Source organism: Oncorhynchus masou, chromosome 28, assembly GCF_036934945.1.
Source record: "Oncorhynchus masou masou isolate Uvic2021 chromosome 28, UVic_Omas_1.1, whole genome shotgun sequence".
NCBI classification, from domain to species: domain Eukaryota; kingdom Metazoa; phylum Chordata; class Actinopteri; order Salmoniformes; family Salmonidae; genus Oncorhynchus; species Oncorhynchus masou.
This window is the reverse complement of record NC_088239.1, coordinates 46,104,954-46,130,545: the sequence shown is the minus strand read 5'-3', so window position 1 is coordinate 46,130,545 and position 25,592 is coordinate 46,104,954. Positions and strand designations below refer to the sequence as shown.

The window sequence follows — 25,592 nt, the reverse complement described above, 5'->3', positions numbered from 1 at the left end:
CCATGTAGTGAATCTGTTATTCAATATGTTTATATGGGCTAAATCCAAATATTTTTGAGATACTTCAAGTGGTCAAAAGCAAATAGAAATATTATCCTTAGTATGACCTTTAAACAATTCTATATAGCCTAGTAGAACTCACCTCCCCTGGCTTAGACGAGGCTTATGGGTTAATCAGAAACACTTGCAAAGTTCTTCCTCTTCGTGAGTCACGACTGGGCTGAGTCAAACAGCTTTTTGGGGTGCAAGATTTTGCACCTCCACTTTTTTTACCAGAAAATGTACATCATTTGTCAATATTCACTTATTTTTTAGCTAGTCTTTAGTCCAAAATGTGATCATTTTATAAATGGTAGGCCTATATTTGCACAATATGTTACAACCTTGCTCAAGATTGTAACAAACAATGAGGAAACACACACTGAGTAAAGGAATAACAAAACAAATTTATTCCATAAGTAAAGTAAAAAATCACAACAATAATCAGATGAGGCATGAAGGTCAGTAAATTAGGTGTCAACTGTCAAAACCACAACAAAACAACCAAAAGTATGCATGGTGAGAGGAATCTCTTGCTGAATGGGGAAACAGGGGCTTTATGCCACAGCTGTGCTTTCACAGGTCAGCATCAGCACTGACGACCCTCCCAGCTCCGCCCACCAATCTCCTGCAGGAAGTAAGCACAGCAAAACCCAGGAGACAGAGCAGGGAGGTGGCGTCACAGATATGATTGCATTTTGCAACCCTGCTCTCCTCGTCGCCCCAATATGACAGTATTGGGGAAAAAGAGATGACAAGATGACAGTATTATCTGAGGGAAAAAAGACTAGTAAATACTAATGTCCCCAAAAACACGACACTTTTAAACTATAGTAAATACTACAGTATTTAATTTGCATACACCCTGCCCATTCTACTCCCCCATATCCCAATTTGTGCCACCCATAAGTGAGAAACCTAATGTACATGGCAAATATATATCATATATTGTGTTTTCTACAGGTTACAGGAAAGAGTAGAAGCTCGAACCTGTCTGTTCAGAGCCCTTGTACCTAACTACAGATTATAGACTATTTTACTGTTTCCTCAAGCAGAGCCTTCACTTCTATGTCAAAGATAATTAAACAAAAACACTATAGTAAATACTACAGAAATGTCTGCAAAAGCACTACAGTAAATATTACAGTAGACAGTACTACACTGCCCTACAAAGGATAAATGCAGTAACTACACTTTTGGCCAAAATTGAGTTAAGATTGAAATCAGTCTTTGTAGTATCTGTTTTATCTTGTGACAAAGTGTTCAATTATGTTCCATTTGAGAGAAAGTGGAGTGTGAAATTTGCAGCAACTACAAAATCCAAGTAAAAAACCAAGGCAAACAGCAAGTGAAGTTACTGCACTATGGCTTTGTTCCACTGTGTTTTGACTGCAGTTACCTGCTCTGACATACAAAGTGAAAGATCAGTAACTATGCAAACTAAAACTGAGAAAATGGCTTCAAAGTTTAATTGCTGTCTACCTTTACAAAAAAAGATTGCAGTTTTAAAACTGCAGTAAAATTGCAGTAGCTGCAGTCTACTGTGGTATTTTAGATGCAGTGATTGCAGAGTAACTGCAGTGTATTGCAATTATACTGCACTCTAACTGCATTTACACTGCAAAATTACTGCAGTTATACTGCACTCTGCCCGTAATCTTTTTTCGTAAGGGCAGCTAAATATGTTTTAGGTAGATATGGTGCGTGTGTCCGACTCCAAGTCCCCACAACTGAATAGAGAAGAGCATAAATCATGAGCGCACTGCTTACAAAACAGCTGAGAGCTCTCCATGCAGATTCAGCCTGTCTCACCCAACTTAATCCAGCAATGTGGACTCTGTTATCAACACAAACTCCCACCAAAGCACACAATCATTGGAAGTACTTGCTCAACAAACCACAACACAACAACAACTGAATGATCTCCGTTCGAGACTATCCTACCAACGGGACATTAAAAACTGTAATATCTTATGAACGACGACATGGTTAATATACAGTTGGCTGGGTTGGATATTATAAAATAAGGATTTGCTGGAGTCCAAGTCAAACTAAGATTCTTTATTTTGATGAGCTCAGGAGAATAGCAGAGTGTGTTGACAGTCTGAATTCCGAAGCACTCGGTGAAAAGCACATATCTTTATAGTTTCTGTTCTTGGCCGGAATTCTCAGTTCCTGTTTTTATCTACACAAGGAAACAGGTGTGGCTGGTTTGCAACACAGGATGATACTCCCAAGAACAGGAGATTATAAAAGGACAGTCCGGCAGCGCCGGACAGGCGGGAGACTCTGGCAGCGCCGGACAGGCGGGAGACTCTGGCAGCGCCGGAGTGAAGGGCGGCTCTGGCAGCTCCGGAGTGAAGGGAGAACCTGGAGGGAGGAGACGGAGAGACAGCCTGGTGCGTGGGGCTGCCACATGACCAACCAGGGGAGACCTTGCAATAATAGGAGTGATCATGCATGCAGCAAATGACATGTAACTATAACCTAGCGAACAACAAACGTTCCCACAACTTTATAGACATGCAAAGAATGTTTCCAAGAGACCATTCCTTGATGTAACATAGAACTTACCCGAAACTTGGTTATCATGTTCTCAGAGTATAAGATATTACGTTTATTGACATGTTAAATGAGAATGTTGTAAGAACATTCATGTTAGGAGAATATTCCATCAACATCCCACCAAATGTATACAAAACATGCTTGCCATGTTCTCAGAATATAAGATATTCTAAACATGTTTCATGGGAACGTTGCAAGAACATTAGTCTCCTGTGTTCTGAGGGTTAGGTGAATATTCCATCAACGTCCCACCAAAACATACATAGAACATGGTTGCCATGTTCTGAGAATATAAAACGTTAATGTTCTAGACATGTTTCATGGGAACGTTGCAAGAATGTTCCTGTACATCAGTTATCAGGATGTCGTCTGATGGTCCCAAAGAAACGTTTTCCAAAAAAACAACAATTGTTTCATCATCACAGCAAACTAGGAACATTCCCATAACATTAGCTAGGATTCCCATGAAGTTCGAGTTAGGGTGGCCAAAGAGCTCTTTTTCATGTCCTCTGACCATAGTACAACCTGGAGTTTGACAAACAAGCTCTTTGGCCACGCACAATAACCCAAATGTTATTTGTAGAAAATATACTGACCAAAAATATAAACATGGAACATGCAACAATTCCAAAGATTTAAATAAATTCATAAGGCACTAATCCACGGATTTCACATCACTGGGAATACAGATATGCATCTGTTGGTAAGAGATATCTTCAAGAAAATAGTCCTCGCAATGGGCCTCAGGAGTTCGTCATGGTATTTTGGGGCATTCAAGTAGCCATTGATAAAATGCAATTGTGTTCGTTGTCTGTAGCTTATGCCTGCCCGTGCCATAAACCCACTCTATTCACAATGTTGACATCAGCAAACCGCTCACCCACATGACGCCATACACATGGTCTGTGGTTGTGAGCATTTCACTGTAAGGCCTACACCTGTTGTATTCGGCGCACGTGACAAATAAACTTTGATTTGATTTGAGGCTGGTTGGATGTACGTTGGAGGCGGCTATATGTAGAGAAATTAACATTAAATTCTCTGGCAACAGCTCTGGTGGACATTCCTGCAGTCAGCATGACAATTGCACGCCCCCTCAAAACTTGAGACATCTGTGGCATTGTCTTGAGTGACAAAAAAGCACATTTTTGAGTGGCCTTTTATTGTCCCCAGCACAAGGCGCACTTGTGTAATTATCATGCTGTTTAATCCGCTACTTGATATGCCACACCTGTCAGGTGGATAGATTATCTTGGCAAAGAACAAATGCTCACTAACAGGGATGTTAACAAATTTGTGCACCAAACTTGAGAGAAATAAGCTTTTTGTGGGAATGGAACATATCTGGGTTATTTTATTTTAGCTCGTGAAACATGGGACCAACACTTTACATGTTGCGTTTATGTTTTTGTTCAGTGTAATATAGACTATATATACACAAATGTATAAGGACACCCCTTCAAATAACTGGATTTGTCTATTTCAGCCACACCCATTGCTGACAGGTTTATAAAATGAAGCACACAGCCATGCAATCTCCATTGGCAGTAGAATGGCCCATACTGAATAGCTCAGTGACTTTCAACGTGGCACCGTCATAGGATACCACCTTTCCAACAAGTTTGTCAAATTTCTGCCCTGCTAGAGCTGCCCCAGTCCACTGTAAGTGCTGTTATTGTGAAGTGGAAACGTCTTGAAGAAGTATTCCCAGTGGCGATTTTCAAATCAAATCAAATCAAATTTTATTTGTCACATACACATGGTTAGCAGATGTTAATGCGAGTGTAGCGAAATGCTTGTGCTTCTAGTTCCGACAATGCAGTAATAACCAACAAGTAATCTAACTAACAATTCCTAAACTACTGTCTTGTACACAGTGTAAGGGGATAAAGAATATGTACATAAGGATATATGAATGAGTGATGGTACAGAGCAGCATAGGCAAGATACAGTAGATGGTATCGAGTACAGTATATACATATGAGATGAGTATGTAAACAAAGTGGCATAGTTAAAGTGGCTAGTGATACATGTATTACATAAGGATGCAGTCGATGATATAGAGTACAGTATATACGTATGCATATGAGATGAATAATGTAGGGTAAGTAACATTATATAAGGTAGCATTGTTTAAAGTGGCTAGTGATATATATTTACATCATTTCCCATCAAGTCCCATTATTAAAGTGGCATGTAAATCTTGGTGGGGCAAACTCCCCCCCCTCCCCTCGCTCAATTGTGGGATGCATGCCAGCAAAACCACTACACAACACAGCACTAAACAATACTGTACATTAATTGCACTATAACAGTGACAAACAGTGCCCACAAACTGGGCCTACATAAAGCTTTTCCAACTGCAGTCCCAACACCTTACCACTGCTACACCTGGCTATCAGCGGAGACTTGTCTGGCAGCGAACCAGTTCATTCAGCCTCATTTACTGCCTTTGAAAAAAATATGCTTTAACAAATGTGGTTTCTACTGACAATTGAGATGTATACATCTATGGCATAATGTGACGACGAGCGGATAAGAGGCAATACAACATTTAAATTAAGACATTAATGAGCGATCTAGGACGGATGTAGTCAATATAACTATTTGTTTAGCACTTTTGAAATGTACAGCGATAGCATTCAGAACATGGGTCGTTCTTACAGCATTCTCTCTGTACACCAAGTCAGGACCATAGGATAAATAAAGGGGGCATATAAGCAGACAAGGAAAGCTTTGACAATATTCAATGATTACATTTTGCTAAAACAGGCTATGGATGATCGTTCAAAACTTATTTTCCAAGTTGGAGCTTGTTTTTTCCTAAGATCCCAGTTACCTTAAACTCAGTGAAGTCTGAGATTTTCCAGTTCCGAGTTTCCAGTTGTTTTGAATGCGGCAAAAGTCATGCCTGCTTGACAGCATGGCCAATGTTAAATGTTTATTCTTTTAAATTTGCCAGGAAAAGAGACCCTTAAACTCAGACTTGGACCACACACCCACTCCACTGAATACCAGGCTAGTGATTGCTTTGCAATGCTTAGCCACTGATTCCTTCCAAACTCATTGTTGAATTTGCAATTTCAAACTTATTGTATAATGTTTAACTCCAATGGCCGATCAGCACCGATACGTTTTATCTATAATTTCTCTTCATAATTTCTCTTCATATGACAAGGATTGATAAGAATTTGCCAGTTGATTGTCGACTTGATTCATGACAATGACTGCTAGCTTGCTAGCTAAGATTTTGAAAGTATCAATCAAATCAAAGCTATGGTAGATATAATGTGATTTGACGTCATTTTATCTGTGGTCAATGACCTTGTATGGAACATTTCTGGCATCTCTTATTTTAGCTCTTGAAACATGGGACCAACACTTTACATATTCCATTTATTTGTTTTTGGTCAGTGTAATTGGTTGTTTTGCCTTGTTTCTACCAATGTAATTCAAATGGAAACGGCCCAAGCTGCTTGCTATAGTTAGCACGCTAGTTAGTCTGTCAGGCGAGAAAATAAAAGTTGGGCTGCGCTCTTGTAGCATCAACCTCAGCTGTCACTTTCACTAGCTAGCCATACAGACAACCAGCTAACTAGCCGCTGAATTGGATTGACTAATTTGTGTTTATCTGTTGGCCTTAGTTTATGGTTTGTCATGTTTGCTAGGTGCAGACATTCATCGGCTATACATTGCCTCGTTTTCCTATTATTTGACAGCTTAGCTGTTGTGTTAGGGCAGTGTAGATGCCCGTGCAATGGAGCTCATATGATGAGTTGGATATATGTTTACATAGCCAGCTAACAAGTTGCTTGTTGTATCCTGTTTCTACAGATGCAATTCATTTGGAAACTGACCCAGCTTTGTAACTAATCAGCTAACATTGGTAAACTATGTAGTTAGTCTGTCAGGCAACAAAGCAATAGTTGATTGGAGTCGAGAGAGAGAGAGAGAAAGTGCATGTATCGAATGGGAGGCTTGTAACTATATCACACAATGAATTATGGACACCCATTCTTAGGAAAATGGTTTGTGTATGGTTGAGAAAGAGAGGAAGGAAGAGGAAGGGAGAGATGTGTGTGAGAGGAAGAGAGAGAGGTTATGTTCCTGACCACTATTGCATTCTATTTGTTCCTCTCCTTCGGTTACTCTGTTCCACTAGATCAGTGAAAGGGAAGGGAGTGATGTGAGCTCAGCAGCAAAAGGCAAGGAGGAAGAGGAGTTAGAGATGATTGGAGGGATAGAGATGTGGAGCGAGGAGGGAGGAGTGGCGCAAGAGGAGAGTGGAGGGAGAGAGGAAGAGGAGAGGGAAGGAGAGGAGAGTGGAGGGAGAGAGGAGAGTAAAGAGGAGGGAGAGTGGAGGGAGAGGAACATGGAGAGGAAGAGGGAGAGGAGGGGGAAGAGGAGGAGGGAAAGAAAGTAGCAGAGGGAGAGAAGGAGGAAGAGGAAGAGGGAGAGCACACTTGAGAGGGAGGAGACCTGGAGGAGACCTATTCTTTTCTCTTTGTTTGTTATTTAATAAACACCCTTGAAACTGAGCTAATACAATTCTGTCCGAGTCTGATCTGTGTAAACGTCTTGACCAAACCCCCTGGTCTGCCACAAAATTTAGAACCAAATACTTTTGTTATTTTACTGGGTGACTTTTACTTGAGTAATTTTCTATCAAGGTATCTATACTTTACTCATGTATGACAATTGGTATCACGACTAAGGATATGACCCAGATGCAGACACAGGAGGCGATCAGAGACTAAGTCGACAGAAAGTCCATGCTGCACGATGAGCTGGGCCATCTCCTTGGCTGAAGGTAACTTGGGGGGGGGGGGATGAAATGGGTGGCTTTAGAAAACCTATCCACCACTGTAGGGATGGTGGTGTTGCCATCATAAGGAGGGAGACCAGTGCCAAAGTCCAGGGATATATGGGACCAGGGGTGATGAGGAACAGGGAGTGGTTGAAGGAGGCCAGCCGAAGCTTGCCACGGAGTCTTATTCTGAGCACACACCATGCATGCTGCGACAAATGCGGAGAAGTCAGAAACTAGTGGGCCAACAAAAGCATTGTCGGAGGAAGGCAAGGGTTCGGCGGGAGCCAGGTGGCAGGTTAGCTTAGAGGAATGAGCCCACTCCAGGCCCGGGGACCGAGCCCCCGCCCACCCCCGCCCATAGTTCCTCTCAGGGGGATTGAGACAATGGGACAGGAAGACACAGGGATGCAGGCCTGGGACAGGACGGCCCTCACTCCAACAACAGAAGCATAGACCTCTACCGCGAATAGTTGGAACAGGTTCAGATGCATGAGGATGGGGGCTGTGATGAACCGATACTTCAGATATGAAGAAGTCCGGTCAGCAGTTGGGGACCACTTGAACAGAACCTTTGGAGAGAGGGTGCTGTAGTCCTGAATGAAGCGGTGGTATAAATGTGCAAATCCCAGAAAACATTGGAGCTACACTCTGAAGGTGGGTTGAGGCTAATCAACCACTGCTCTTATTTGCTGTCAAACTTGAATTTGACAACAAATAACTCCATGGAGAACCTGGCGATAAAACCAAGGACCTCACAATTGTGTTGCACCTCATCCCCTTTCTTTGGTAGACATAATGCCATATCATTACAGTGTGCTGTTTCATATACAACTCCAATACCATGATGTCAGTCATCTTCCATTATGGCACGGACGGGGATTGAATCCATGATTTGGTTAACAAAACTGACACCTTCCACTTGGCCACCATGCCACTATTTTCTGCTTGGAATATCAAAAGTAGTAGTTGCGTAAAAATAGGAATTTGACACAAAACAACTCCTTGGAGAAGCGTGGACTTCATGCGCTCCACCTCTGCGCAATACCATGTACTTTTTTTATATACACCACTCCATTGAAACTACAAGGCCATGATATCAGCAATCCTTAAAGTGGTTGTTGCACTGCCATGGCGCGAGCTTCTAGAACCCACCCAGATGGGTCTTGGAGCTTGTGCATGCGCAGAGTAATTTACTACCCTGTAGTGCTGGGGCAAATCAGATCACACAGCAGCGTGGAAGGCCGGAGGGACAGGGTGCGATATGTTGTCATGTTCATTCAGAGAAACACAAGTACTATTCCACCCAGATTCACTCCCAGTCAAGATTCATGTTATATTACCAAAACTGTGTGTGTGTGTGTGTGTGTGTGTGTGTGTGTGTGTGTGTGTGTGTGTGTGTGTGTGTGTGTGTGTGTGTGTGTGTGTGTGTGTGTGTGTGTGTGTGTGTGAAAATGAAATAAAAACCCTGAAAAAAGAAGTATTGTGGTTACCAGACATCCTGTCATCCTGTGCAGGGTCAGAACCCAGAGGAGCATCAGCATTGTTCATATAGGACATCCTGTGCAGGGTCAGAACCCAGAGGAGCATCAGCATTGTTCATATAGGACATTCTGTGGAGGGTCAGAACCCAAATCACAGTCAGCATAATTGCACTAGAAGGTGAGGGCATTCACAGTCGACTGCACAGACGGGTGAGGGCATACCTGCCAATCGTTTTTATTAATATACTATATTATACTTTGTACATTTTGATTGAGTAATTTACTCAAATGTACTACAATTGAAATATTCTAGAGTTTTTTCTTGTGTTGAGTGTTAATCTTGTTTTTATAGTGGGTGAGGTTGTGTTTCAAGTTTCAAGTTTTTAATGTCACATGCACAAGTACAGTGAAATGTCGTTCTTCCAAACTCAAAACCCAATAACAACGTATAACTAGAAAATAAACACACAATAAATCATAATAGCAAATATTGAATACACAATAAGTAAGTAAGTAAGAAAGTAGGCATACTATATTCAGGAATTATTTAAAAAGTCAGTCTCAGTACCATGTACTGTATACAGGTAAGGGCAACAGGGTATATGATTAACAGAGTAGAAGCAGCTTGTATTGTGAGTGGGTGTGCGCGGGTGGGAAGCGTCGGTACAAATGTATGTGCATATTATGTGCAAGTGAGCAAATGATGGAGTGAGTGTTTGTGTGTGTATGTGTTGGAGTGACAGTGTGTGCCAGTGTGTGCTCTCTAAAATTATGTGATTTGTGATTTATTCGTTGTTTTTGAGCTATGTCTGTTTGTTTGAAATGTGTGAGAAAATGTGCCTCATTTTGAAAATTCTCAGTAATCTACAGCAGTCTTCTAGAATTCTATTTGGGTCTAAAGGATTAACGAATTTACCGTCTCCGTGGTAGATGGCCTTTTAAACGACACTGGGTCGTTGGACATTCGAGCCAATCACTGCGAAGCATCATTTTTAGCGTCAGACCAATCAGGTGCAAAATATTATGCCGCACAACATAAATGTGGAGCCTTTGCTGGTAAGTAGCTAGCTAGCTAATTTCGCCATTGCATACATATAACAATATCCATTTCCTACATTTATTAGCGATGGTAAGTACACTTTTTAATAGATATTAACGTAAAAATGAATTGTAATCTAATGAAGAGCAAACTAAAGATAAAGCTACTCAGTGGATTAGCTCAAACACATTGTAAAGAACATAAGCCCCTAGGAGCAGTAGATGATTCAGTTGGCAGAGAATGCAATGAGGAGTGCAGGTATGTAGATGTCTCTACCCAATCAATTAACTAGATTAAAAAAAAGTGCATCTCCTGTTTCGGTAGTGTGAGGCAGCTTGATGTACAAGTACAACCCCTGGACAGGACGTTCATCTGTTGCAGGGCCTTGGATACCTAAAGCATATGGTGTATCGTCCCTGCTATGTTGTCCATTATTTCCAGATCATGTACAGAGGTTCTGCGTTTATCCCTTACTAATCGTATAGGCTAATACTGTAGGTTACAAATCAGAAAAGCAGGACAGTTACTGTGGATTTAAACATGTTTACTTCTCTTTTGAAGGCATTCAAGTGATGGGGTAAAAAAAAATTACGTACAGCATCAGTTGGGAGGAGATGAAGAGGCATACAGATGGGCCAGAGAGGATGTCAGCCACAGCCCTCTGCATCTACCTGCGGGTATGTGAGGACCTGGCAATGGTGTGTGTGCAAGTTGGCCTGTGGATCGCTCTGTGAAAACAGCAAAAGTATGCTCTTGCACAGAGCAATGATCGAGGCAGCTGGCACCCCATGGCCATGAGCTTCTCTAAGCGGGACGGAATAGAGAGGGAAGCCGTAGTTGGGGAGGCCATTTGTGGCGTCCATGAAGACCGTGACCTTATCATAGGCCATGACGTTTTTCCTAATTTCTTTTGTCATCAGCACAAGGGCAAGGTTTTTGTTGTCGCTGTATTGTTCATGAAATAGTTTCCACTGTGATTTTTCTGAGACATTGATGGCATCATTTCTGGCCATTTGTTGTCTCTGCATCATGGTGTTCCTGATGTTTTGTATGTCCCCTGGTGTCAAAGTACTCTCCCGTGTTCCAGTCACTTCCCACGTGCCTTGGCCCAATTCTGTGCAAGTACCAGCATCATTGACGGTGTTACCCCCAATACGCAGCCAGCTCTGCAGGTGGGTACGTAGCCAGCTCTCTTTCCTTCCTCAGGGTTGGGTGGATCTGGCTGCAGTGTTGGTCTTGGGGATCTGAGGGATCATGACTGTTGTGGATGTCATACAGCCTTTCTATAACAACCATGAAGTCTGTCCTGGACTGCAGAGTGAAGGAGATATAGGCGTTCCATCCCACTCTTCTGAAACCTTTGCCAGTTTCAGAACATCCTCTTGTACACTTGAAAAGGAAATAGTTACCAGCCCTGGAAAGAAAGACATGGCAGCCAATATAGTTCAATAGTACCGTCACAGGAAACAACACAGCAAAACAGCTGCCTGCTGTCAGTTATGCCTTTTATTTCAAAATGAAGACATGGACATGGAGCCATGATCCTAGATCAGCACATCTACTCTGCAATGCTTTATGAAGAAAGGACAAGAATATCACCTAATTGCATTTACATCATTGATACCAACGATTACAAAATCCTGCATGTCCTGTCCAATTCTTTCGGATAAACATGAAGTGACTACGGGGTAGGGGTTGTTTCTGGACTGGGATATGATGTGGACAATTACAGTTTTAGCTAGGCATATTGTGAGGAGCATACAGTGGGGGAGATCAACTCAGGTCGCGCCCCTGACGTCTCGTGCTACACTCAGTAGTGTCTTAGGGTAGTCATTTGAGGGTGTACTGACATCTGAGCAGTGAGAGCTGTGCCTTGTCGGGAGGGGTGCAATAATGTATGCTGCGATAGCTCATATCTTGTCTGAGTGGCTGGGGAAGTTTGTTTTATCTTGTTTACTGTGTGGTCATGTGCTCCAACTAACCCACTCCTTCCTCTTTCTGCCAGAGGGCCTGAGGCCTTAGGACCACATCTGAGCGCTGCTACTGCCTCCTTTTGGATCTGCCTTCCTCTTTCCCCGCAACCATCGGGACGCTAAACTACAACACCACCACATATGGGTGGCCCTTATTCTGACGGCAAACCCTATTCTCACGTACCTTCCTTTCTTTACTTTATGAAAAGCCATCTGACCATAACTGTTTTGGTAGTTTTGTTAACTGTTTGGAGTGCATAGGTTCTCACAATTTGCCAAACCCATTGAGAAAATTGTAACAAACTTGTTTTTGACCACATTCAGGCTCACCTTTTTGTTTATTTTGTGTGTGGCGTTTTGGAAACTATCAGAAAGCCTTTGGTTTATGTCCTCCAGGTGTTTTTTTTTATTTTTAGGAATTGTGTGATGTGATTTAAAAAAATAAACCAACATGGACCTCAACCTTTGTATCCCCTTTCACTGGGGTTTCGCCCAACACTATTTGCTTGATGAATTCTGCCATACTGGTGTTAGTGTCTGCCTACAACATAACATTACAATGTGATGTTTCGCTGCAGCAACACCAGAAACCAGCTACCTGCATTTTTCCTCTGGACCAAAACTAACCCTGACAACCTGCACCTCCCTTCAAGAGGTGAGTGTGCCTTGTCTTAGAGAACAAATTGAAACAGAAAAGGTTGGAACTGGCACAGAGGGTAAATTAATGTATATTTTTGGTATTAACAATCTGGGGAATACATAACCTGTTCAACTCATTTATCGAAATGTACCTGAACAAGTACAGACAACTGAAAAACTTGACTTGAGCTCTAAGTTGTCATTTATGTAGATACTAACCCATACACACTTATCTTTCCATTATTTCAGAATATATTTTTGTTTTAACAGTATAATGGTATAAGGAGTTTACTTTGACGTTAATACTTACCTCATAGGAATGTTTTGTCTTGAGGTAGATGTAGGTTTCTCTTTGGCCCCTTGCGACAGATCACTGAGTCACCGAGGTGATCACTGAGACGTCAAGCCTTTGTCTTCTTTACCACAGGGCCTGTGGTGAAGTAAGCAAAGGCTCCACCCGTTTCAGATCCAGTGGCATGTATTCATGGATGCCAAGGGAAGACAGGCTTCCTCAAAAAATTGACCAAGGAAAAAAGAAACGAACATACAAAGTAATGTATCTTTCCTCTCTCTGTGTTTCATGTCCACCAGGTGTTTAAAAAAACAAAAACAATTGTGTTTCATGGCAGGAATTAGGAATTGTGTTTCACGGCAGTGTAGCCTAGTGGTTAGAGCATTGGACTAGTAACCAAAAGGTTGCAAGTTCAAATCCCTGAGCTGACAAGGTACAAAATCTGTCGTTCTGCCCCTGAACAGGTAGTTAACCCACTGTTCCTAGGCCGTCATTGAAAATAAGAATTTGTTCTTAACTGACTTGCCTAGTGAAATAAAGGTAAAATAAAATAATTTCCCTTCAATTCGCAAGAGGCTTAATGTATCACGCAGGAGAAAGCATCTGAGTGAGCGAAACAGCGGCCCTCTGTCTCTGTTAGGAGCATCTATCTGATCCAAACGAGTATGACAATGTTGCCGCCTGTAGCATTGAATGCAAGGGAAGCCAGTGAGAATTTGGTCTCCCTTGATAAGGTATAAAATTATAGCTAAACTGAGTGAGCTCAACTGAATGGTCCTGACACACCAAAAAAAAAACGTGTCAAGACCAGCTTGGGTTTGGCGTCTTCTAATGGTGGCTCCTTGTGAGGAGACAGTGTTGCAGAGCTGGTCCGAGTCTGCTGAGTCAGTCAAAGCCAGTTCGTACTGTCACAGCTCAGGATATGACCCAGATGTAGACACAGGAGGCGGATAGTACAGTTCTCATAATATTTATTATACAAGGGGACAAGCCGGGGCAGGTTGAGAGCAGGCAGAGGTCAGTAATCCAGGGCAGAGTCAATGAGTTACAGAACGGCAGTCAGGGTCAGGGCAGGCAAAATGGTTGGAACCGGGAAGACTAGAAAACAGAAACTAGAAAGACTCAAACGGGAAAACACGCTGGTAAGACTTGACGGGGCAAGATGAACTGGCAACAGACAAATAGAAAACACTGGTATAAATACACAGGGGATAATGGGGACAAATAGAGACACCTGGTGGGGGGTGGAGACAAGCACAAGACCGGTTAAACAGATCAGGGCATGACAATTGGCTACTTTTTCCATGACTGGACAAGACAATAATCTGTAGGCTATGGGCTATTCATGTTAAATTGGCAACAGGATAGATCGGAGGCTTGAGTAAAAAGCAGATTATACGCAAAACACATTCAGTCTCCGGTGCAAGTTGACTGAAGTTTGCTAGATGGGTTTGTGTCACGTCACACAGCCAGCCAAATCAAACATTTTCTTTGGTTACAAGTCAGTGAACGAGAAGGAAAGCTGCAGTCCGCAGTGCTCTGTCTGACTTGACCATCTACGGTGGAGCAATTTACTTCATGGAAGGACAAAACTCCACCCCACCAAAACAAGCTGACATAGCTTTTTAAACAGTTCTTGCACTAAAAAGGGAATTATCATAATTTTCACAGTATCTCATAATGTGTAAAATTATGTTTTCAACTGCTCTGGAGCTTTAAGGAAAACAAGTGGGATCTGACATCAAAATAAGACAATTTGGGGTCCAAGGTTCCTTGAAGGAATTTGCATCTCTAGGCCCTCCCCACCCCCATATTCTTTAAAAAAAAGAATGTTTTTTTTGCCAAAACCCCAATATGGCTGCCATAATATTTGATGGAGGTTATATCACCTGTAAATACAACACTTAAGTACAACACTCATGCCCATAATTAATGTTTTGGTGTAAATCTACTTTATTCTGAATCTCAATATGGCTAACATGATTACACTCAAACACCTTTGCCTGCTTAGATGTTGCCCTTGTTTATTTTGTATTGTGTTATTCTGTTTTTAAAAGGGTTTCATACGGCTGTTGGTAAAGCTAGTGTGGTGGAAATTCAATATTAAGTCAATATTAAATTAATCCCTTCAGTCCTCTTATTTACTGCTCTACAAAAAAAGCTACATAGCCATGGGTTCATAGGGTTGGTTCCTGTGCATGACTGGCTGTTTCCCAAGAAACTCCTATCTTAACTCCCAGAACAGATGCTGGGCCTTCTGCCAATTGGCCTGAGGAGGAGGTCACAGTCGCCTGCACAATCCAAGATAGAGTGAGAGGAGATGCATACTGTGTACAACTCAAGGCTCTCCCTTCAAACAATTACAATTTCCCTTACACTCAGTTCTGTAATAACGAATGTTACATTTTAAGGTAATCATTATATTATAGCTTAAACTATCAACGGAGGTTCTATCAAAACTAATTATATTAAAAGTAAGCAAAATCCACGCATAAAACCACAGACACTTTCAAACCCTTCATTCTGGGTTTTACAATCTAACTAGTAACTGATCCTTATTTCATAGCCTTTACACTTCTAAAACCATTGCAGTGGTGGTTTAACTTAAGAATTTTGCTTCATACAGTTACACACATGCTTCCTTACACGGAGGGAAAATGTTATGTTTGTGTGTATCAGATAATACACAGATTGTATGTTTAGGAAAAATACTGTTTTTCTAATAACCAACTCTGTTGTGTTCATTCAAGTGACTGATTGATTGTACACAATGATTGATTGCACATGGGATAAATCCCCACTATCACTATATAAGACATTTGGCAGTATGTCCAGAACATTACTCTGGAAACCAAAAGGAGTATCTCAGTTTCAAGGTCTCAGCTTTGAGAGAAGAAGCCTTGTGAGGTATCGGTCAGTCACATGCAGGAACCAACATTAATAATGAATAATGTAGATCATGCTTAAATGACTTGTTTGTATAGCGCTATATAAGAACTGAATGGGAACGCCCTTTTCATAGTTTTCATCAAGCTTTGATTGAGTTTGTGAACCTCTCCGGCCGTGATAATAAAGATTGATTCACTTACATTGAGTTTAAGTCCATAGTGGTGAATTTCCATAACAATTTTGGCCTCACGAATACAAAGGTTTAATCTTCTCAACATGATCCATCAGTGAATGTCTGAGAGGGAACACTGATGGCGCATTCTTGGGAAGGCATTAAGGGAAATTCCCATCTCACTAAAAAAGGATGAGGACACGCCCGTAACAGACTTTCACTGAGGAACACAATATCTACAAGACCTATAAGGACAACTCAACTGATTTCAATAAATCAATTTAAATGAATTTGCTTAAAAACCAAACGCCATTTGAGAGGATAGCGATGGATATAGTGGGCTCACTACCCAAATCCGCCAGAGGGCACCAATACATTCTGGTCATTCTACGTAGATTATGCCACCCTCTACCAAGAAGCCATTCCCAAAATTATTGCCACGGAATTAATGCTGCGGTTCACCAGGGTAGGGGTTCCAAAGGAGATCCTTACTGACCAGGGACCCCCTTTATGTCCAGCCTTATGGCGGAACTTTGTAAATTGTAGCAGGTGAAACAGTTGAGGACATCGGTTTACCATCCTCAGACGGCCGGGCTGGTTGAGAGATTCAACCGCACCCTGAAGTCAATGCTCAGGAAGGTAATCGATAAGAATGGGAAAAACTGGCATTGCATGTTGCCGTATCTGATGTTTGCCATTCGAGAGCATCCCCAAGCCTCGCTGGGGTTTTCACCCTTTGAGCTGGTATATGGGAGGCACACCCGGGGAATCTTAGACATCGCCCGGGAACACCAATCCACCCTGTATACTAGTGCTATAGAGCACGTCACGGCAATGCAAGACAGGATAGCCACAGTCATGCCCATTGTCAGAGAGCACATGAGACAACCACAAGAGCACCAGCAGGCTACCCTGAGGGAATTTCAACCAGGAGATAAGGTGTTAGTGCTGGTCCCCACGATAGAGTGCAAACTACTAGCCACATGGAAAGAACCATATGAAGTACTGGAGAGAATAGAAGAAGTTAGGAGATGTAACCAAAGGTTACTGGCAAATTCCCCTGACCCCCCCAGAGCCAGAGAAAAGACAGCCTTTGCAACCCCTGACGGTTTGTTTCAATACACCGTCATGCCATCACGGGAACCCTGCCAAGTGTTACGTGGGGTTAGAGGAAACAGAGTATCTGGGATACACCGTGGGATGAGGGTTAATCAAACCGCAACGTAAGATTGTGGAGGCCATTGGAGGATGGCCGAAACCAGTAACTAAGAAGCAGGTTCGAGCCTTCCTAGGGTTGAATACCGGAGGTTCATCCCAAGTTATGCCACAGTGGCCGCCCCACTCACCGACATGACTAGAGCCAGAGGGCCAAACATGGTAAAATGGGATGAAAAGGGCCACCAAAGCATTTAGAACATTACAGGAGGCTCTCTGCTATAATCCGGTGCTGGTGGTACCAGACTTTGAGCGAGAGTTCGTGGTTCAGACAGATGCCTCAAAGCTCAGAGCCATGCTATCCCAAGAGGTAGAAGGGGTGGAACACCCCATCCTGTTTTTAAGCAGGAAGCTGAAACCACGGGAGGCCAACTACTCAGTCATTGAGAAAGAGGCGCTGGCAGTAAAGTGGGATCTAGAAAGCCTGAAATACTACCTGCTAGGGTGCCACTTCACCGTCATCAGTGACCATGCCCCACACACTTGGATGCAGAGGGCAAAAGAGAAAAACGCTCGGGTGATGTGGTGGTTTTTGAGTCTCCAACAGTTTCACTTTGACTTGGTCAAATCTAGGGTGGGAGATGTGTGGCAAAGAAGGGGGTCGAGTGATAAATGGCAGATATGTGAGAGCAGAACTAATAAACTGGCTCTGCCCTCTCACTAAAATGGCCACCCCGAAAAGAACTACAGATCACAAAATGGCTGACCACCAAAACTACCATTCCCAGAGGCAAGGGGAACGCTCAGAAGGTGGGGCGACCCAAAAATAAGGGGTCAAGACAAACCAGGAAGAGAAAGAGGAGGGGCTGAAAGGATCTGTAAACCATAGAGAAAGACAATATATATCGTCTGGATTTACCGTGTATGAGCTGGACTGTTTGGACTTACCTGTTGGCGTTTGGACCTGGACCTACCGAGAACCCGGTTTGTGTACCGAACCCTGCTATCATTGACCTCTCCTGAGGCCTGGGTGGACCAGGATGGAGAAACAAACACACAGGTACTATCCTGTTTGAAAGAACTCTCATTCTGGGGTGATTTTGGGGACAGTTTCCTGCTTAATTTGTGACAAACTCTCCTAAACTTGAAGAGGTTTGTCACAAGGGGTAATAGTCTAGTTACAGTTTTATATTATACATTTCTACTTTTGTCATAAAGTAGTTTTCATTGCAAGTTAAAGCTTGCTGTTAGTTAGCTGATGTTTGATGGATGGCTGGATTGCTAGCTAACATTTAACCTACTATATTTGGTTAACTTTAGCTAGCTATGACAATCGGTTTGTATTGCTAGTACGCTATGGTTTGGGATTATAGTTAATTGTTTAGCGAGCTAACATTAACGTTACATGTCTAAACAAAAAACCCCAAGTTAAAGCTTGCTGTTAGCTAGCTAACATTCATTTATGTGTATGGACTTTGTGTAACGTGACCATAGTGCTGTTTTCTCAGAAAGCCATTTCGCATTGCTAGTTACAGCCTAATGTTAGCTAGCTAACATTGACCCTATATTGTTAACTTTAGCTAGCTGTGACATTCGATTTGTATTGCTAGCACTCTATGGTTTGGAATGATGGTTAATTGTTTAGCTGGCTAGCTAGCTACATGTCTAAACAAAATACCAAGTTAAAGCTTGCTGTTAGATAGCTAGCTGACGTTAAGATGAACTGTGTGTAGTGATATCTCAGAATGCCATTTCACATCTATTGTATAATAATGCTAAAATATTTGTATTTGAAATGTGTCTTTTAGAATCAGTAGAACACGCCTGACTCTCCTCCACCAGTCATACAAGGATAATGGGCTAATGCCTCCCATCAAAAAGAGAGCTGGCAAAAGCAAACACAGGTTTAACCTGAAGTATGAGGACTTGCAGTGAGTAGTGAACTAAGTCAACAACTACTCAGAGGATAATGTATTACCAGAACGCCACCCAGGCCACAAACACTTTGGTGGATTTCTGCTGCCATCCCAAGTGACAAAACAGCAGTGTGGTGTCTCTACAAGGAATCGATGACAACAATTGGTATGTAAAGCATAAACACATTTTGATTATTTAATTAACCTCCAACATGATTGGCCCTACTTGTATTGATCTCACATTATTGCTGTATTTTCCAGAAGCTGTTAAGTCAGCCACGCTGAAGAAGCAAGAGCAGCATCTCCTGCTTGTTCAGAGTGAGCAGTCTTTCTACGAGAAGATGGTTGCTGACTGTTAGACCACCTGTCAAGACCTGCAGCTGTCTCTGGGGACCCCTACTAAACCAGCAAGCGAAGACATTAGGCAATTCCATTTACTGTTTACACTTAAGTATATTTAAAACCAAATACTTTAACTGAAGTAGTATTTTACTGGCCTACTTTTACTTGAGTCATTTTCTATTAAGTTACTTTTACTCTGACAATTGTAGTACTTTTTCCACCACTGGATGTGGCTGGGGGTTGTTGCATTTCTTTCACATGACCCATCAATTTAGACAAGTGTGTCTGGGTAAGTGTCATCTAATATTTATAAAATATTTTCATAAATGTATTTTATTTTCTATTTACCTGGAATTTTTCCTTATTCTGGACTACTACCACTTTTAGTCTATCTTTACTACACTACTCACTGTTAGACCTCACCTGTGAATCCTTAAAGAGATGGGTGGGGCTGGCTTAAGAGGGTGTGAAAATGCTGAATGGGTGTAAAGGAGAGCTCTCCAGTAGGTACCAAAAAATTCAAGGCCCTTTTCTCAAAAGTAAGTTTACAAGTTTATCAACTTTCAAAGCAGAATGACTTTCCCATTGTTCCTCAAAATGTAGTGTATGATATACCATTTTACTACTTACCAATGTAAAAAAAAATATATAATAATTAAACATTTGCTAGACAGAATCCAGGTGGTGAGTCACAGTCACATATGGAAACAATGTTCCCTTCTGACCTCATTTGCTCTATTCTCTTTCTGATATTCTGCACAGCAACAGGGACATGTGATAGACAAGCCTGACTTCTCCCCTCTCTGTGCCCCAGGTGACTGAGGCCCATATGAGGGAGGAAGTACAGCCACGAACACCAGAGTCTGAAGGGAAACATAAACAGTCCAACAACGGATTTAGTATAGGAAAGGGAAATTGTAAGAGTAGGATGGAGGATCCGTGCTGGGAACCAAAAGGGCCGTGTAGTGAACGGTTCAGTACCCCCCCCCCCCCCCCATTTATTTTGCCAAACAGAAGACTGGACTAGACAGACAGATGGAGATTTCCCTGCGGATGGGACACTGAGCACAGAAAAACTGGTATCTGTTATCTGTAAGAGGCCAACTTGAAGAGAAAGATTAAAGAAAAAGAGGAAGCCTGGCTGGCCTTTCTCTGAGGGGAACCCTTTCATAGGGCCCCCCTTTGTATCCGCCACTGCCAAATCCTCCACCAGCAGACGGAGATGGTGGCCTTCCACGCCCTCATAACCCACTTGGGGGTGGGCCTGTGCCCGGTGGAGGAACCGTGGGATCAGGAGCTGTTGGAGGAGCTGCAGAAGGAGCTGGAGCTGAAGACAGAAAGCAACCAGCCAAGACAAGAACCAGAGAAAATGAGCAACGAGAAAAAGAGGCAGATGAAGAGGTAGAGGATGAGGGGCCCCTTCTGGAACTGACAGTTTGGGCATTTCTCTCGACACTGTCCTAGAGCTGGAGAAGGTAAAGGAGAGTGGCCATCCCCACCTGTTGGCATGCATGTGGATAACCCATTTGAAAGAGGTGGACGAAGGGACTACTAAATATAGGATGAGGCGGAAACAGAAGAAAATTAAGAATCAGGAGACACCTGTCAAACCTATTGACATACTAGTTGGTAAACATTCCATTTTTGGTTGGCACTGGGGCCACGGTTTCAGTGTTGAAAATATCTACCCTGTCTGCCCCCCCCCCCCCTCAAAGAAAACAATGCACACAGTATGAGCATATGGAATTCCCTGAAGGATTGTCATTGGGATCGAGAGAAAATTGAATATTTCCTTGCCTGATGAACTGTTACTATGTTTGTCACCGGAATGATCAACATGTTGAGGGAGAGCTGAGAGAGCAGTCCCTCTCTTCCCCGTTGCATGCTAACTGAGAAGTGTCTGAACACCTGCATTGTACTGCTGCTGTTCCCTCATGCGAAGAGGACCCAACAGAGATGGTCAAAACAAAAAGAGAAAGTTGAGATGACCATGAATGGGATATACAGAGGAGAAGACTTCGTAGCAGCTGGAGTGCTGCTGACGGAAACTAAGACGAGTCTGTTTGAAGCCCCTGGCTCTGTTCCCCATTGTAGTTTATCAAAAGCTCCTGACACACAATGGAAAGATGTGGGTGTTTGGATGAAGAAAGTATTGGAAGTAACTGACATTTACTCCTGAGGGACTGACCTGTTGCAACATCTACAACCACTGTGATTATTATTTGATTCTGCTGGTCCTCTACGAACGTTTAAACATCTTGAAAAACAATCTGGCCTTAATTTCCATGCACTCTTATAATCTCCACCCATCACAGCCAGAAGAGAGATGGCCACCCCTCAAAGCCTGGTTCCTTTCTAGGTTTCTTCCTAGGTTCCTGCCTTTCTAGGGAGTTTTTCCTAGCCACCATGCTGTTTGGGGTTTTAGACAGGTTTCTTTATAGCACTTTGTGACATCTGCTGATGTAAAAAGGACTTTATCAATGCATTTGATTGATTGATTGATTGATTGGGTGGCCTGGAAGGGAGAGGGAAAGTGGTCAACTTCCAACAGCAACTTTCTATTCCCCATACTGGGCTACTGCAATGACAATTCCATGAAAATAAACAATTGAAACCATGCCTGTAGTATTACAAGAAAATTCACACATTGATAGGCTAAAAGATGTACCTGAAGAACTGTGGGCTAAATCAAAGACCGACATTGGACACATGAAAGAAGCTGTGCCAGTTGTGGTTAGGGCTGTTAACGCCAGACTAACGCCATACCAGCAGTAAATCATGACCGCTGTAAAATTCCACGTGACCGTTGATTCACCGTAACTAGGCTTAACAGCCATCAAGTCACTAATGGCCTGGTACTCAGGGCTCTATTGTCCTTCTAATCAATCTGACGTCAATGCAAATGCAGTCGAAAATCGAACACTTCATGATTGAATTTGAATAATCTGCAGAGATAGCAATAGCAGAAACAAACATATTTGAAAAATCTGGTGTATTGACTTACCTTGATTTAACCATGGCTTCCCATATGGACAGAAAAGAGCAGAAGATATGAGCAGTCCCACCAGGCCCAGTTTGTCAATAACAGGTGGAAACTGATTCTAAAAAAACTGTCATGGATATTGTTTCAAAACCAAACACAAGCACATTTTGAATTCAAGTCAACTGTGAAAGGTCAGCTAATAAACCTGGATGAAGCCATTTGCCGAATATGTGAGAGGAAAATATTTGTTAAACTCGCAAACACCTCGAATCTGAGAAGCCACCTTCGAATTAACCACCGTGCAAAATTAGCTGAACTCAGAGGAACCTCTGCCACAACAGATTCAACAGGTGGCAGCAAAACGTGGGGCAAGGGGCAGCTGAGTTGTTGTTTAGGCGTCCTCCTGGGTGGAGAAATACAAAAGAGACCGCAACAAATGGCAGAGAATAACTGACTTTATGACTCACTACTTGGTAAGGGAAGTGGTTCCTTTTCATACATTTTGAAAAAGCAATCGTTTAAATAATTATTGCTGGAAATGGACAATCAGTATGAGTTACCATCGAGAGCATTCTTTCACGAGCGGCTGTTCCCAATATGTAAACTCAGCAAAAAAAGAAATGTCCTCTCACTGTCAGCTGCATTTAATAATCACTACAAAGGGTGCTTCAACAAAGTACTGACTAAAGGGTCTGAACACTTTTTTTGCAAAAAAGATCTAAAAAAACTGTTTTTGCTTTGTCATTATGGGGTATTGTGTGTAGAATGAGGCGGAGGGGTCAGTTGAATCCATTGTAGAATAAGGCTGTAAAATAAAATGTGGATATAAAAAAAGCAAGGGGTGTGAATACTTTACGAATTCAAAAATATAAACCCAACATGCAACATGCAACAATCAACAATTTTACTTACTTACAGTTCATAAAAGGAAATCAGTCAATTGAAATAAATTCATTAGACCTTAATCTATGGATTTCACATGACTGAACAGGGGCGCAGCCATGGGTGGGCCTAGGAGGGCATAGGCCCAGGCCCACGCATAGGCCCAGGGGCTGTGCCACTGTCCAGTCATGTGAAATAGGCCCACCCACTCAGGTCCTAGGCCCAGCCAATCAGAATGAGTTTTCCCTCTCAAAAGGGCTTCATTACAGACAGAAATACAGTACTCCTGTTTCATCAGCTCTCCAGGTGGCTGGTCTCAGACAATCCCACAGGTGAAGAAGCCGGATTTGGAGAAGCCGGATCTGGCGTAGTCACACGTGGTCTGCGGTTGTGAGGCCAGTTGGATGTACTGCCAAATTCTCTAAAATGACTTTGGATGCAACTTATGGTATTAAAATGAACATTAAATTCTCTGTCAACAGCTCTGGTGTACATTCCTGCATTCACCATGCCAATTGCACACTATGTCAAAACTTCAGACATCTGTGGCATTGTGACACAAAACTGCACATTTTAGTGGCCTTTTGTTGTCCCCAGCACAAGGTGTACCTGTGCTTCATATTTTTGTTCAATAAATACAGTCAATGTTGTCATACACTGTAGCCTATTGATGTTTGCTTTCTCACCAAACACAAGGAAGAAAGAGGGGTATTTATGGAGCACAGTGGATGTAAGATGTGTGTGATTTGTTGGACATTGGCGCTTGCATGTACAGTTCCTTCAGAGAGTATTCACACCCCCGGACTTTTTCCACATTTCGCGTTATAGGCGGAATTTAAAATGGATTCAATTGAGATTTGTCACTGGCCGACACACAATACAGCAATGTCAAAGTGGAGTTGTTTTTAGAACTGTTCACAAATGAAAAAATGAAAAGCTGAAATCTCTTGAGTAAATAAGTATTCAACTTTGTTAAGGCAAGCCTAAATAAATTCAGGAGTAAAACTTTGCTTAAAAAGTGACGTAATAAGTTGCATGGACTCACTGTGTTCAATAGTGTTAAACATGATTTTTGAATGACTACCTCATCGCTGTAAGGTCCTTCAGTCAAGCAGTGAATTTCAGATTCAACCACCAAGACCAGGGATGTTTTCCGGTGGCTCATAAAGGCCACCTAGTGGTCGATGGGTAAAATATCCCTTTGAGCATGGTGAAGTTACACTTTAAAAATTTTTTTTTTTTTTTTACAACGGGTGGGTCTAATCCTGAATGGTTTAAACCACTTTCCAGACGGTGTATATTCCACAAGTTACCTCCGGCTAAATATATGTTAAAATGTATATTTCTTTGTTCCATCTGACTGCGCATTCCACTGTCTCATTTTCAACAGCGGAGATTTGTATAAACCTGTTGCCGTCTGTCTCTAACATTTGCAACATTGTTTCAATATTCAAATTCGATCTCCAACTGTCCCATAGTAATGAACGTGTAGGGGACGGGACGAGACAGGCAGTGTTTCTCAACCAGTCAGAACCATGCCTTTTTTTTTTTTTTTTTTAAAGGTCACACAAAACTAAGTGCAGCTAGTTTACAGTCTTTCTAGATTCATTTTGAAGTGATTGTGTTAGCTGTTTTGTTGACTAGCTTCTCTGAACAACAGTGTCCTGACGAGTGAGCACATTTTCTGTGCCAGGCGAAATCGCTCCTCATTAGCTCATTGTTATCCAAATAAATGTCACGAGAAGACAGCTTTAAATGCAAATGTAGCTACGTTGCTGTTATTCTGTGTTACGATGCGGCTTGTTGCCCATAACAAAGAGGGAGACAACGCTCTTGTATGAAGTAAACTATATACAAATAACAGTGGTGTGTGTGTAGTCACTGTATGCACGCATAGATGCTGATAATGAGAGTTCAAAACAAAATGCACACAAAGACCCAAAATGCCACAACCAAAAACAGTATGCATGTGTGGAGAGAGTCTCTTCAATGTATGGGGGGAAGAAAGGTGCATTTATTCCCGGGACACACCCAAGCCCAGATGTGTCCCATTTCGTTGACAACCCTCCCAGCTCCACCCATCGACATCCTATTAAGGAAAACAATAGCAAAGAGAAAGAATTCGGCGGACAGTGTGGGAGGGTCGTCACACGTGACTGTAAATTAGCAAGCAAGGGATATGAATGTAATCAGCGAGTACGGCAATGGAACATTTTGAACAAACGGCTGGGTCACGTCCATAGATACTGAACAAAAATACTTTGACTGGGTCGAGTCTGTAGCAACCGAAACGATAGAACGAACAACCCGTCGGCTTGGTTAGTAAAACCCTAGATTTGTGTCAGGACTATATCTTGTGGAAGAATGAAATAGTATGAATACATTCATCAAAAATAATGTTATGAAAATATGTCA

At 42.2% G+C, this 25,592-nt stretch overlaps 2 long non-coding RNA genes across 15 annotated transcripts; one reads left to right on the top strand and one right to left on the bottom strand.

Moving 5' to 3' along the window:
* Positions 1-426: 426 nt before the first annotated feature.
* Positions 427-12,944, bottom strand: LOC135517681 (uncharacterized). Its single transcript, XR_010452071.1, has 2 exons — positions 12,857-12,944; positions 427-11,348 (listed from the first exon to the last, which is right to left on the bottom strand). It is a non-coding gene; the product is annotated as an uncharacterized LOC135517681 (long non-coding RNA).
* LOC135517680 (uncharacterized) lies at positions 2,244-23,832 on the top strand. Of its 14 annotated transcripts, XR_010452061.1 has the most exons (5): positions 2,244-2,515; positions 10,496-12,087; positions 12,486-12,562; positions 12,974-19,136; positions 19,232-23,832. It is a non-coding gene; the product is annotated as an uncharacterized LOC135517680 (long non-coding RNA). The 14 variants fall into 14 exon arrangements; XR_010452067.1 differs by having other exon boundaries at positions 10,496-10,611; positions 11,940-19,136; XR_010452059.1 differs by having other exon boundaries at positions 10,496-10,611; positions 11,004-19,136.
* The last annotated feature ends 1,760 nt before the right edge of the window (positions 23,833-25,592 follow it).